The sequence below is a fragment of the Taudactylus pleione genome, unplaced genomic scaffold (genome assembly GCF_031769625.1).
Source record: "Taudactylus pleione unplaced genomic scaffold, aTauple2 ptg000105l, whole genome shotgun sequence".
NCBI lineage: Eukaryota > Metazoa > Chordata > Amphibia > Anura > Myobatrachidae > Taudactylus > Taudactylus pleione.
This window is the reverse complement of record NW_028284507.1, coordinates 13356413-13370303: the sequence shown is the minus strand read 5'-3', so window position 1 is coordinate 13370303 and position 13891 is coordinate 13356413.

Below are 13891 nucleotides of genomic sequence, written 5' to 3'. Positions count from 1 at the left end.
ACTTCCTCAAAATGTGGAAAAGATGATGTTAATTAAAATGAATTACAAATTCCATGAGGAAGACCTCTACCAACAATTACATCAAAAAATTACAGAGGCGCCTATGGTGGATTCCAGTGGGGATGAATTAATATTGTGTGAAGGAGAGGATGTACACACTGATGGGGATGATGAGGACGAGGGCGAGGACAACTTGTAATGTAAAGCCAGTTTGTGTATGAGATTAGCTTGTTTTATGGGGGGTCCAAACAAAACAATCATTTCAGCCACAATTGGCAGTCCTTGTCGCTGAAATGATTGGTTTGTTAAACTGTCCTGTTTCGTATACAACATAGGGGTGGGTGGGAGGGCCCAAGGACTATTCCATCTTGCATCTTTTGCCTTTCCATTATGTGCTGGTTGGGTCATTGCTACCTGACATTTTAAATTAATATTATGGTTGGTTTAGGAACCAATGAATTTTTTTAAATTAATTTATGATCAATTTAATAGCCAGGGGCTGCACCCAATGAATTGTTTTTATATTAATTTATGATCAATTTAACAGCCAGGGGTGGCACCCAATGAATTGTTTTTTAATTAATTTATTATCAATTTTACACCTGGCTGTCACTGTCAGCTGTGCAGGGGTGCTGTGCTCCTATCTATCGAGGGGCTGCTGCCCAAAATAATAAATAAACTATTTTTTTTGAGTGCATGTCAGCCACACCTGTCATCGGCATAGCTGCGCAGGGGTGTTGTGCTGCTGTCTTTCAAGGGGCTGCATGAATATTGCAATGAAAACTTTTTTTAAGTTGTTGGGTTAAAAAAAGTTTTTTTTTAACCTTAAACATAGCAGAAATGTTATCCTAACAGCATATAAAGTTATATGCTCTAAAAAACTAAAGCCTATATTTGTAAAAAAACCTAAAGCCTAATTCAGCCAAATGAGAGACTGACACCGTGGCTAAATCTGTCTGGGAATTCATGGATCGTATTTGGCCTGAATGCACTAAGACATCCAGTGATTTTGTCACTGTGTTCTGTAGCCCACTTTATTCCTCCCTGAATCACAAACCGAAATACAGAATAGTAAACACAGACAACATGGCGGCCTTTGTTATTCCACTGCCTGCATGCCAACCAATACCTCCCAGACTACACCCACTGGAGGGACCAGGTTTTGATAATGACCATCCCCATCTGTTGCTAGGCTTCTTCTTTCAAACCATCCATGCTGGACTTCCTGTCCAAAAAGGGTAAGCAGGGTACAGAAAGAGGAGCTAGATAACCCACTGACATTTTTTTCTTCTATCATAGATGATGTGGAGAGATAAGAGCTTCAGATGATGTAAGTACAGGGGCTGCCAACTATTTGGCTTCCCTCCAGAGGAAAGAGCTCTGTTCCTCAGGAAGTGTCTATGCCTGAGCTGATAGGTAGGTAGTCTCTGTCTGTTGGTAAAATAAACACCCTTCAGGAGATGGCAACCCAGAATAACAACAACTAATGTGTCCGCTGATAACCAGCCTGATCCCTTAACAGCAACATACCCCATATGGCCAACTCATTACATGACACCAAATTAAAAAGCCTCCTCTTCCTTATGACACTAATTCAGTTGCCATGGTTGATCAATCAGCCATGTGTGGTCCACCCAATTTTTGGCCTTCCACATAACATTCACATATCTAAGAAGAAGTGGACAGTGGGAACAATGGCAATTTGAAGGCCACTAACTAACTGTTTATTTAATGTCCCTGTACAGATCGGAAAATTCCGTTACAGAACAGAAGGTTTGCAAAGGATTGTTTAAGTCAATTGTCTATTTAATTTTGGAAAGCACGCTTCCTGGTCCCCTTCTGGGATGAAAAAAATCAACTCCCAGCAAGCAGGCATGGCGCTCAAGAAAGACACAACGTAATACTTAAACCTTAGGTCTAAAATGTTGCATTTGCTGCTCTGTTCCGCTTGTTCACAATATATCTCTTATGGTTAAGTGGACAGTGGGAACAACGGCAGTTTGAAGGCCACTAACTATGTTTTTTTTATGTCCCTCTACAGGTTGGGAAATGCCTTTAGAAGATTTGCAAAGCATTATTTAAGTCAATTGTTTATTTATTTTTGGAAAACACACTTCCTGGTCCCCTTGTGAGCTGTGAGATGGTCAAAGTTGACTGGAAACGAGTGGCAATAAATGTTATTGAGGTTATTAATACTGTAGGAACAAAAAAAGGCCCATTTTATGTGATTTTAGCTGTTTTTTTTATTTTTTAAGAAAAAATACAGATCCAAAGACAAAACACAAAAACAAAACACGGAGGTGAGATTTTGGCAAAACCAATCCAGAATCAAAACCAGGGGAGATCCAGATCTAAAACCAAAACATGAGGGTCGGTGCACATCTCTAGATAAAATACAAAGTTCCTCCTACCTGGGGGGTGTCAATCCTCCAATTAGGTGGATTTCACCTAAAGGCTCCAGAGCCCATTAGTTTTCTCCTCTCTTCTGTTTGTAATTCAGCAATATTATTGATATCCCACCTCCACCATTTGACTATGGCTCTACTTTAACACATTGGGCCTGATTCAGCAAAGCTGGAATTGCCAAGCTGCATGCATTACTTATCCGAGCTGTGCCCAAGGACGCAGCATTGGATAATCTGTATTAACATTGGCCGGCTAAGTGAATCCTGGGGCCACGCAACCCAGCCGTTGCAATTACAACAAACAGCCCAGGAAATCTCCATCGGCCGACGGAAATCCTGGCCTCTTCCCTCCCCCCCAACAGCATTGACACACCTCTGTTTCGGGAAATGGAAGCCATCGCCGCCCCCTCCCAGCCCACAAATGGCAGCAGACTGTCAATCACTGAAGTCTGGTGCCGCTCTGCATGCGATCATGCTGGACCCCTTCTGCATATGTACAGTATGGGTCCGGCACCTGAGCAGATTCCTGACCATCGGGAATCTGCGTTTAGCAGTGCGCAGCATACATGCACTGCTGTATCAGGCCCATTGTACGCTACTGGAACATGGCACTATTACAATTCATTAGTTTCAAAGTTGAGTTATATTTGTCTTTACAGATACAGGGGAGAACTGTACTTTAGCTATCCACTTCCATAGACTTTGTCTATTCTGGAGTTCCCAATCATCTTCATCAATCAACACCAATATTGAAATCATGCCACAAAGAGATAAAAAATAAATATTTTTACCATATTTGGAAAAGAAATGTGCCAGAATCAAAAGTGTTAAAATCAAACTTCTTTAAAAAAAGTTGAATTTGAGCCATCCTCATTTTATTATTGGTCTCTGCTGACAGTGCGGTAAATTGACACATTTCTCTAAGTGTTTGACTTTTCTGAGCTGCCCAGATCACCATTCATCATCTGTTCTCACAGTCTCTGGACAGGCAGTCTATGGTGTGTTTGTGAGCTGTGAATCTGACGACAAACTACTTTGCTGAGCTTCTGTGTATACCACAGCTCCATTCTCTTCCAAAAGCCTCTACTAAGATTAATGAAGGAGAAATAAATATGCCCTTAATTAAAATGTGGTTATAATAGCCCGCTTAATTAAAGATTGAACACTTGCTAAATAGAGATTTTAACTCGTAAGAGCTGATAGCAGTGAAGATTGACACATGATGCGTAAGTCTTTTAGGATTCCAAAAACTCCACTAAAGGCTCTAAACAGATTGATGCAACTACTGTATGAAAACATGACTGCAGAATTAATTCCACTGTCCTCCACCACTTATATGGTGAATGTACCTGTTACTCATCAAGAACGGACACAATTGGCCACTTACCTATATCTGGAAAAAAATATATATACAGCCATGGCCAAAAGTTTTGAGAAAGACACAAGCAGGGCCGGCTCTAGGGGTGTTTGACCTGAGCGGTTGCCCAGGGGCGCCACCCATAGAGGGCGCAACCCTCCCCAACATCCCGATTTCAGCGGGACATTACTGTCCTGCTGTTCCACCAGTGTGCCGAAGTGTCCCGTGGGTGGTTAAATCGGGAAGTCCCCGGAGACTCTGAATGGATGCTGCGTGCATGCGCGTGGCATCCATTCAGTGACGGGAGAGGGCTGGGGGAAGCCCAGCTAGTGAGGCTCCCCCAAGCCTGATGTTATTTGGAGGCGGACACGCCTCCTAATAATGTCATGCAGGGGGTGTGGCCTATGGTGATTAGGCCACACACCCATTTTTGGTCATGCGCGGCAAAGATAGGGCGCACTGGAGGTGGCCGGCACAGGGTGCTCCGACCCCTGGAGCCAGCCCTGGACACAAGTATTGGTTTTCACAAAGTTTGCAGCTTCAGTGTTTTTAGACCATTTTGTCAGATGTTACTATGGTATACTGAAGTAAAATTATAAGCATTTTATAAGTGTCAAAGGCTTTTATTGATAATTACATTAAGTTTATGCAAAGAGTCAATATATGCAGTGTTGACCCATCTTTTTTAAGACCTTGCAAGACTCAGATAAAATAATTCCAATTGGAAAAAATTTATGAAGTTTATCCTCATTCTCACCCTAGATGTAATTTCCTCATTCTGTTGTCTCTCTCATCACACCACAGGACCACCAGGCCATGCCCATATCCAGCACCGATTCCACTCTACCATCTTTTATTTCATCCCTTTAGGTATTAACTCCATTCAATAACACCATACAAACTAATCAAAATATTATTATTATTATTATTATTATTATTATTATTATTATATACTACCCCCACCTTTTTATTATTATGTCAACAATTAGAGCCTTCCATAAAGGCACATATCCACCACATGATTAAAATGAACGAGTGAACGATAAAGACATCGTTATCATTCAATCTTTCATTAATCGTTCAGTAATTATCTCGGCAACGACCAGCGATGCGCGCTCCCGCTGGTCATTGTCAGCATCTGTCATCCCTGAACATGCAGGCCACATGTTCGGGGATGAGAGAGGTGCCTGCAGTGAACGACATATCGTTCAGTGAGGGCATATTATCCACTGCACAGTATAAGGACCGATTGAACGATAACAATGTCGTTATCTTTCAATCGTTCCTTCATCGTGTAGTGGATATGCACCTTAAGACTTAGGGATCAATCCTATTATGTGCAAAGTGTGAGAGTTGCCGTTGCAACGGCGTTAAAATGCCGGCAGCGGACTGGCACTTCGCACATATCTCATGGAAGCCTTCTACCTAAGAAACACTGGAAATAGATGTTGTCCATCGGCAATCAAGGTATACATCACCCCATTCTCAACCTCTGGCATGTATTTGGCATATAATAAAATGTCCTCCCCATCTAAACACAACAGAGCCTGATGCCACAACAGATCAATTACAGGGTGTGAGGCAGAAGACATAATATTGATAACGCTTGCCACACTCATATTGTCAAAACTAAACATGCTCTTGGGGTACCCCAAAGTGTTAGTGTGGGCACTGATAAATTAGGTATGCAGGGGCGTATGTACAGTCTCCATCTGGGACCCCTCCTCTCTAGCTAGTGGCTCACAGAGTAGACTCTGGCGGCCATTTCCCTGGGGAATTTATCTAATGTATATGCGCAAATCACCAAGAAAATGGGTACTACACCATTTTCCCCATGATTTGTGCAGAGCTGCAGCTGCCGATGCGGGTGGTGTATGCCCCCCTGGAAAGGGGCCTGTGTGCCCTGCACTCATTACAGATATGCAACAGCATAAATGGTACCTTACAGTAGACAGTGTAGCTCCAGTAGATCTCCTCTTTTCCTGGTGACGACTCCACTGGCTTGTCCTTCTCAGACTGTAGCAGAGAGGCTAGGTCCATACACTGTACAATAACTTAACATGACATCTTTGATACACAAAATAATCTTGAAAAATTAAGTAAAGGGGATAAGAGGACACAGGTAAAGGAAAAAGGTATGCAGAAAATAATTACAGCATACAAATGACCGGGCTTCATATAATAAAGAATAGCAAACTAGCATAAAATAATTACCACTGTGCAAATTACATACAACACAATATAAATGAGATGATAATAATATGTGACAGTTTGTTATCCTTCATTTCTCTGAGCAATTGAGCACATGGTTAACTTTAGCTGCTGCAGCACCTCTTGGCTATTACTAAATAGAGAATGTATTTATTCAATCACTTCAACATGTTATACTCTGAATATATGCAAGAATATTCACATATGCACATATAATGAAATAGCAAAATATATTATCACACAACAGACTATAAATAACCCAGCCTGATCAGTCTTATACTTGTAAGTGAGTACTCTCTTGCTAGGTGGTCACTGTCCTATTACATGCATTTACTGTATTTGTAATCCACAATAGGCAAATGTAGGTAAAATGAACATCTAATGCTGGTCATCATAATTCACAGAAAACAACATTTTCAGCTTTTCAGTAACACAGTTACTATATTAATTGACATATCTCTTTAGTAGCACAACTATATTCAGGACAATTATCTTCAGCACTCAATTATAATTATTTGAAATCCTCAGTGCACTTTTATCCAACTCTTGTACTATAACTCTTTAAAAGGCTCTCTCTTCACAGATTAGCAATCTCAAGTGTTTGGCATTTGCATAACAGTCTTTGACAAATATATCAATGTTAGGGCCTCATTTACTAACGAATTTTATCACCAAAATGAGTGATAAATGTCACTGTGTATGATAAATGGTGCTCCAGCCAATCAGCTCCGAATTGTCAACTGTTAGAAAAATGACAGTTGGGAGCTGATTGGCTGGAGCACCATTTATCACACACAGTGAAATTTATCACTCGTTTTGGTGATAAAACTCGTTAGTACAGTAAATGGGGGCCTTAGATTGCAGCTCACATACAACAGGGATGTAACCCTTGCTTAGCACAACTCACTCTCAGCCTCCACTGATCCTGCTGTGGTCCTCAGCGCTGCCATGTTGTCTGCACAATGTCTCTCTCACACTCTGTCTGAACTTTTTCGCAGTTCCCAGCACTGTATTCAGTGAGTGTTCTGTGGTCCAGACCCAAGGCACCGCTTTAGCGATGTCACCTGTCTCTCTCCTCACACATAGAGCACCTCACCCCTCTCACTAGCTCCACTTCTTGGCATCTCACAAACTCTCCTGCACATGTCCAACAATAAAGTCTTTAGCCCTGATTCAGAGCCGGACGCTCTGACCAGAGCGCTCGCTCTGAATCAGGGCCCACCTCCATTAATATGGAGCGTCCTCCTGGATGCTCGTATAGCTGTGGGTCACCACCCACAGCATATACGAGCGTGCAGAATGATGGTCGCGATGGTCTTGACCATCGCGACCATCGGAACTGCGAGTAAAAGCTTGCGGTTGGGTTTTTCAACCGCAAGGCCAGGAGTGATTTTGGCTCTATCAGAGCCAAAATCACTCCCACTGACATCACTAGTGATGTCTGGCAGGCACGCCCCCGGCACGCCCACCAAAGGGGGTGTGCTGTCAGTCACCATCGACAGCACGCCCCCTTTGATGAGACACTCCGAGCGAAGGAAAGTCCTTCGCTCGTCGGGTCTCGCGCATGCGCACGACGGAGCTCCCTCCGTCGTGCGCATGCGCAGTGGGGACCATCGACCCACTTGCGAGCAGACAGCCGCTCGCGAGTGGATCTGAATGAGGGCCTTTGTTCCTATTGCTGACATGCCTCTCCTGCACTCCACGGCTCCACTAAGCATTGGCCTCTGGCACTACATGGTACAAGGTTCTATGGAAGCCAGGGATATCACACCAGTTCTTGCTGTATTTAGGGCTTTACTCCCTATGATAAACATACCCTTAAGTCTTGCAGTAAACTCTGAGACCATTGGTTATTTTTTTTAATTAATAATGTTTTTCATTTGTATAGTTGTATTTTTTGCAACAAGTTAGGTACAGAGCTGTCTTCATTTTTACTACAAAACTGACATACTATGTGCTTTGATATTTGCTGAGCTGCCATTTTCTGTTTACATTAACCTAGTGATAAAACACAAAACTCTGAGCCTGTAGCCGAGGTGCAGACGCTGCAGATGTCGGCCGCTGTGGAGTCATTATTGTTTTAATTGATTGCTGTACACGTGCGTCCAGATGCAAAGTCTAATGTGATGGAAATGTATGTGGGCATGTGCAGTGACAGGGAGATGGCTTGGTGCACGCATGGAGATGGTCCATATTATGGGCATTTTGCGGCCATGTTGGTGACAGTGGTTGCATACAAACAGGGCCGGATTAATGGGGGGGGCGACAGGGGCAGTCATCCCTGGGCCCCCACACACGGAGGGGCCTCCACACAGGGTCAGTGTAACCCTGCAGAGAACAGGTGTCCAATGACACCTGTTCCCGGATTGAGGCTCACTGCCGCACTCCGATGTTACCATATGTAGCAGCACAGTCAGTGCTGCTGCGTACAGCGCAGAGCGGCTCCCGTGTCCTCTCATCGGTGTCACGTGACACATTACGTCCGTGACGCTGATGAGAGGAGTGAGGACTAGGAAGCAGCTCTGCCGGGAGGTCCCGCCCGCACGCTGTCACTGAGGTAAATTAGCGGCGCCGGAGGAGCAATAGGCTCCGGGTGGTTTGGGGTTGGAGGCTCAGGGTGGCTAGGGGTAGGGAGAAGGGGGGGCTCCTTGTGGCTTGAAGGGGGCCCCCACAATTTAGTTGCCCTGGGGCCCCCACAAGCATTAATCCGGCCCTGCATACAAACATGCTCAACTACTTACATAGGAGGCCATGCTCCAATGGGGAAACTGCACCTGCCATAGGACTGGTGCAAGTTGCAATGGTGCTACCAATGATGGCATCTACTGATGCCATAATCAGTATTTCAGTGTCTACCTAGCCTGACAGTGGGCATATAGTTCCTTGCACATTCGGACCAGGTAGAGACTTGTAGGGGCATTTGCATAAAATCTCAGACAAGCGACTATCAACAGACGCAGACACAGATGTCAGCCCCTCTATAGTGATATTGTGCTGTGTAAATAAGAACCCTTGCTCCTTTGATCTCTGCCCTTCCTTATTCACGTCTCAATTCATGCAGCATTCCCAGGGCATTAGAGATACTGTATGAATAGTCTGGTAACGTGACCACAGGTATCATTGACCTGAAAAGCTGCACTACAGTATCTCTATTTTTAAAGCACTCTGCATGTGTTCAGGGCTGGGTTAACCCCCGTGTGCATTTACTGTAAGATGACAAAGTGAATGGGTCTTTGGCACACCATTATCTTAGTATACTGTGGAGTGTTATTTTACAGTGCCCCTTCCACCCTTGGTTCTCTTACCAGGACACAGCGTCCCATGTGTGAGACGTAACAAGCAGGGCCAGATTCAGCTACTGCCACCAGCTGGGCTGCTTATGCAGGTTGAGTAAGATGAGTCTCTGCTGGCCCATTAAATGCATCTCTGCTCAATGACACGATTAAGACTAATTAGGAATCTTTATTGCTACTGTTCAGAGGCACTTTACCGGGAAGTCTGTAAATGTTTATGTATGTACTATTGTTAGTAGTGGTTGCTTGGAAGTTTGAACAGCAATACAACAGCAATACAATGAAACTACTGTAAGCATGAAAAAAAATATTTGTAGAAGAGGAGGATAAACTTAACAGATTTACCTTTCAGGGACTATGGTATGCTCTGGTTATTCGGCAGAATTATTCATAAGTTGCTCTCTCCATACTGCCATATGTCTGTGAAAGATAATCCAGTTCAAGTATTTTTCTGTTTCTGCAAATGAGCATAACTGTCTGCATAACTTATACAAAGCCATATGCCCACACATAGGTATTTTGAACTGTCTCTGACAAATAAACCTATGAATGCTTTTGAAGGTTTACAGTTGAAATTTAGATTTTTGAAAAGAGGGAAAATTTCACTTGTCAGCCTCTTGCCGAAAATCACTTGGATCTCTTTAAAAAAAGTCATCCCACAAAAAAAATTGAGGGGCTTTGCATGTTGAAGAATAAATAGATCACAGTGGCAAACGCAGGATTTCTAGAGGGGGTTCCAAATGCTTGACTTTAGAGTGAGTGTGGCCGGTGCATAATTAGCACTTATACAGCTTAAATATGCATCATACAAAGGGCCTGATTCATTACCAATCGCAACTGCGATTACACGCGCAATCGGCCGATTGTTGCGTCCTGCACATGCATCGCAGTGTGCGTGCGCAAACCAGCCACTGCGCCTGGGACTGCAGTGACTACACAAACCCATCGCAGAGTGACAGAAGTGCCGTTTGTGGGAGGTGATGGGGGGTGGTCAGTGAAACACATGCATGCCAGGGCTCTTCAATGCCGTTGCAGGGGCGTGCATACATTGGCCACTGAGATGTCGTACACCTCTTGAGTACTTATAGTGTGCGATGAAGTTAGCAATTCCTGAGTAAAGTCAGAGCTTATGGAAGTGTGCGTGAGGCTGCGATGATACTCGATAGTACCGATGGTTTCGCAGTCTTGCTAACGATTACGGATTATTATACAGTGATAATAATTATGCCTACTGATGGTCTATAGTAGTACACCCCTAACAGTACATTTTTCAGATTACACTTTTCACCGAAGCAGATGCTTCTACCATTGTCACTGACAAATCCATGTGGTGACCTAAAAACAGGTGCATTTGTGCTGCACTTTTGTAGTTTCATAAATGTACTATACTTTAGCTTGCACATTAACTGATAAAACTGCTATTAATAATAACTTGATATATAGAAGACTCTTCTAAACTAGTGGTTATGGCTTTGTGTTTTCAGAGTTAGTAAATTTACGTATAGTTTTTGTGGAATGCTATGATTTAATGGCTTGCAAATTACTTAATTTTATTTACATTGTGTATATTGTGACAAAAACACTAGAATGGTTGTTAAGAGGAAATATATTTGCCCCAGGGTTTTAGCTTCTGTCTATCAAACAGAAGCTAATTAGCTGCCTTGATTGCCAGACCACCTTAGAGAGGCTGATAAAGGTTGTGTCAGTGTCTGTAGTCAATCTCTCACTGCCGGTGGAACAGGTCAAAGGTCTGTTGAGAGGCACTGTGATCACTAAATGTCAGGGTTGTGCTCAAGACTTTTGGTTAGTGAGAGGGATGTTAGGTTCTTTAACTGAGAGAGGGGATTATTTTTCTTAGTTAGAGCCAGACAGGCCATGATTCAATTTGTTTTGTTTATTTTGTGCTGCTAATAAAATTAACTGCAGCAAATTTTACCAAGGCCCTGGACTGGTGTATTACTACTTGGCTGCTGCATGACAAATGGAGGGAAATCTTGCACATGTACTCCTGCAATGCACATGCTGCCTACATCAGATGTCAGTCACAGGGAGGGTAGAGTTGAGAGAGGTGCAGGCCTCACCATGAAAATGTAATAACTAGCAATGTCTCTGTGAATAGGTGTGACCAAGTGGCAGGAACATATGTGTCTCATCTAGTTCAGCTACGGGGCACATGGGGATTCATGTTAGAGAGGAGAACGCCATCTTAGCAGAACCAGAGACAGGAGTGGAGGAGGTCTTGGACCCTGGCATTTGGGGGTTATACCTGGCACTCATAAGGCCAAAAATATTAGAAAGTTATAGGGGAAAGTTCCAGTATAGGAAGGGACACCATGTAAGAAGTCCACAACAGTTATACAGTGCATGCCACCGGTAGATCATGAACAACTTTCATATACAGCAACTGGGAACAAGAAGCCTCTGATCGTTTCAGAGGCCAGTGTTCCCAGTGATGCAGTACACAGGTGATGTCCTGACGTCACCCGCAATGTGAGGAGCCTGTGCGCCTGCTGGATCCACTTAGATCCAGCAGTCAGCGGCAGCAGGAGTGACAGAGAGAGTGGTGCCCAGCGTAAAGTCAGGTAAGTACTGTACAGGGATGGGGGGCTGTTCTACACTGGGAGGGGGCACCAGTACTGGGGGCACTACTTTAGGGGCACAGCATAAGGGGCACTTCTACTACAGAGGGCACTGCATAATGGGCACAACTACAGGGGACATTGCATAAGGGGCACAACTACAGGGGACACTGCATAAGGGGCACAACTACAAGGGACACTGCATAATGAGCACAGCTGCAGGGGACATTGCATAAGGGGCACAACTACAGGGGACAGTGCATAATGGGAACAACTACAGGAGGCACTGCATAAGGGGCACAACTACAAGGGACACTGCATAAGGGACACAACTACAGGGGGCACTGCATAATGGGCACAACTACAGGGGGCACTGCATAATGGGCACAACTACAGGGCCCAACTACAGTGGGCATTGCTTAATGGGCACAACCACAGGGGGCATTGCATAAGGGGCACAACTACAGGGGGCACTGCATAATGGGCACAACTGCAGGGGCACTACATAATGGGCACAGCTACAGGGGACATTGCATAAGGAGCACTAATACAGGGGGCACTGCATAATGGGCACAGCTACAGGCAGAGGCGGATTTACCACTATACTACCTAGGCGTCCGACTAGGGCCCGGTGGATCCAAAGGGGCCCGTGTCTGGGGCCTGAAATTCGGCCCCATCACAAATGCGGGCTTCTATTCTTTTTGTAATGTTTTACAGAGGCTCCGAACTGTGCCTCTGCAAAACATGTCCCAGGGGATCACTGCGCGACGTCCTAACGTCACATGGTCCCGTCCCACTCTTCTGCCCTCTCAGGGCACCATTGCACAAGCCCAGGCTCAGCTCAGCCCCAGCAGCCAGTGAGGACCGGAGTAATTACTGTAATGAGATGCAGGGCTTCCCGTACCTCTAAACGTTGGCATTGCCGCAGCGCGTCCCATATAACAGGCCAGGGACACCGATAGGAGATATTGAGGAGCAGAAGAGTGAAGAGCTGAGGTTAGTTATAGTGCTGCAGGTGCCTCCATAAAAAGGGGAAGGTGGGTAAGGGGTTATCTGCAGGGATCTGGGGAGATGGGAAGTGTCTGCATTGCTATTTTTTTTCTGATAGTGACAGTGACATAGGGGCAGATTTATTAGCCATTTGACACTTGCGCCAATGTATGATTATACATTGTATAGTATAACCAGGCTCAGATTGTCTACTGAAATTGAATTTGCAGGGAAGAAGGGGTGTTTGATGTTTTCATCACCAACCTGCTCCTGCTATAGTCTAATGGGGATGTGGGGGAGGGGAGTGGATTCTGCAGGTGAGGGGGTTTGTTTGCTGCAAGTATATGAAGACCGTGGGCCCGATCCAATTAGTGTGCGAGTCATCGTGACAGTGGCTATTCTTGACGGCCAGCCCGGAATGGCCTGAAAGTCAGGCGAATTCAGTGATGAGTTGGGCTGCGAGGGGTGCGATTATGGGGGCAGTATGTGTATATGCGATTATGGGGGCAATGTGTGTGCACGGCTTTGGGGGCTGTGTGTGTGTGTGTCTATAGGGAAGTGTGTATATGTGCAACTATGGGACAGTGTGTGTGTGTGTGCGGCTATGGGGAAGTGTGAATATGTGCGACTATGGGACAGTGTTTGTGTGTGCGGCTATGGTGAAGTGTGTATATGTGTGACTATGGGACAGTGTTTGTGTGTGCGGCTATGGGGAAGTGTGTATATGTGTGACTATGGGACAGAGGCCCTCATTCAGAGGCGGTCGCAAGAAGCGATCGCTCTCTCTGAATGAGGACAGCCTCTTCATTTTTGAAGTGCAGCCTCCTAGTCGTTAGTTAAGCTGTGGGTTACCACACACAGCTTAACGACCGACCAGGTTGATGGTCGCGATGGTGATCACCACCGTGACCATCGGGGCTTGCGACGAGACCCTAAGGTTGGGTCTCGGCAACCGCAAGCCCCAGGGAGCTTTCTGCTCTGATGGAGCAGGAAGCTCCCCACTGACATCACTGATGATGTCAGTGCGGCCGCCCACAAAATGGAAGGCGTTCCTTA